General features: G+C 32.8%; 1 protein-coding gene across 1 annotated transcript in view; it reads right to left on the bottom strand.

The window, feature by feature from the left end:
- LOC106870441 (meiosis-specific with OB domain-containing protein) overlaps positions 1-684 on the bottom strand; it is a 21,827-nt gene extending 21,143 nt beyond the window's left edge. Inside the window, exon 1 of the mRNA XM_014916523.2 lies at positions 629-684. The gene's annotated coding sequence lies outside the window, so the exon portion shown is untranslated. The remainder of the gene's footprint in view (positions 1-628) is intronic.
- Between the last annotated feature and the right edge of the window lie 1,171 nt (positions 685-1,855).

The following is a 1,855-nucleotide window of genomic DNA, read 5'->3' as shown; positions in this document are numbered from 1 at the left end:
ATATATATAAATTTGGTACAAGAGAGCGTTAAAAATATGTACTGGGGTCGATGGGCATAGTTAAATGACCAAAAACAAGTAAAAGATATAGATATAAATATATACACATACATACATATACAAATACAAACGCACGCACACACACATACACACACACACAACTGCACTGTGACTTTTTGAACACCTTTTACATATTCACATATATACACATATACTCTAAACTCGTTGTAGATTTATACAAATATATGTAGTCAGAGAAAAACTATTATATGAAGAAAATTAAACTAACAAAAAATTTTCCTACCATTCGTTTTCTTAAAAAGCAAAAAATGTTTTGTTTTTAAGCTTCTTTAATTATTTTGTAAAAGATATCATCGGCTTAATTATGCCTTTTATCTTTCTTAAGTTTGATGAAGCTTTTAAAATAACTGAGAAAATCGTGTGTATCGATTATGAACAAAAACATCATCGCCGCAACGAAATAATGTTTTAAAACATAAAATATAATGTTTTATATCATCTCGGTTTCTTCAATTGTATGAAATTTAAAGAAATCTTTCTGAAATTAATAAATAACCTTAGTTATTTGTGCAAAAAGACGAGAGAAAAATGTTTGTGTCCATCTTACCTTTTTTATGTCTGAATGGAGGTTTCAGTGAAGAGCAGACGACACATATGTCGTCTGCTCCTTAGAACAGGTGTTAAACGATATTTCTATCACATTAGTTTCGTATTTATGTCTTTTCGTTTTGTAGTTTTTGCTTTAAAATTATCAATTATTTATTAGAAAAATAACATATTTACGAAGATTGCCCTTTGTCTTCATTATTTTGTTATTTTACTTCTTTATAACAATGTTTCAAGCAAGTTACAACGATCTTCCTTGATTATTATGTAAATGTAAAGAAATTTGTGAACAATGTTGTATATTTTATTTATGTTAGTTTTATTCAAACGGTAGAAAACTGAGTAGAATGTTTAAGCTGTAATATAGTGTCCTTTACTTGTGATTTATGAGTTCAAATTTTACTAAGATCCACTCCGCCATTCATCCTGGCGAAGTCAATACAATCTCAATAAAACCATTGTTGACTTGCAGTACCGGTGGAAATACCACGGTTATTTGGAAAATTGTATGATGAAATTGCATATTTTTCTGAAACACTTGATTCTTGAGAAGTTGTAAAAATCCACATAGGCTATAACGAAGGATCTATCTATCTATCTATCTATCTATCTATCTATTCAAATTGCACGTGCAGTCACATGCACGTACAGTCACATGCACGTACATATAGATACACACACAAACACTATTTCTCTTTCATACACACACAAACACACCTCTCTGTCTCTCTCTCTCTCTCTCACACATATTCCGTCTTCACTCTCTCTTTTTTATCACTGACACCTCTTTTTCTCTCTCATATTCTCGGACTCTCTCTTTTTCTCACACACACTCTCCTTCTCTCTCTCTCTCTCCCACATACACACACTTTCTTTTCCCCCTTTTCCACCAAATAATTATTTCTGTTGGAATCATGTCCTGGCACTATCACGCTATTAGATGTCAGAAGTGAAAGTAGTCGCTGTCTGTCTGCCTGTCTGCATGCATGCCTGTTGCTGGTCTGTCAGCCTGCTTGCCTGTCTGCCTGCATGCCTGCTGCTGGCCTGTCTGCCTGCTTGCCTGCTGAGCTATCTGTGTGTCCGTCTGTCTGTCTGTCTGCTGGTTTGAGTTGATACTTTGGCTTACTTACTGATATCTATCTACTATGTATCTATCTATCAATTATTAGAAAACACAAATTTAATATAAAAACATATTTCCTGAAATTGCAAATTATTTAAAATATAA

Source organism: Octopus bimaculoides, chromosome 6, assembly GCF_001194135.2.
Source record: "Octopus bimaculoides isolate UCB-OBI-ISO-001 chromosome 6, ASM119413v2, whole genome shotgun sequence".
Taxonomy (NCBI): domain Eukaryota; kingdom Metazoa; phylum Mollusca; class Cephalopoda; order Octopoda; family Octopodidae; genus Octopus; species Octopus bimaculoides.
This window is presented reverse-complemented; position numbering and strand designations above follow the sequence as displayed.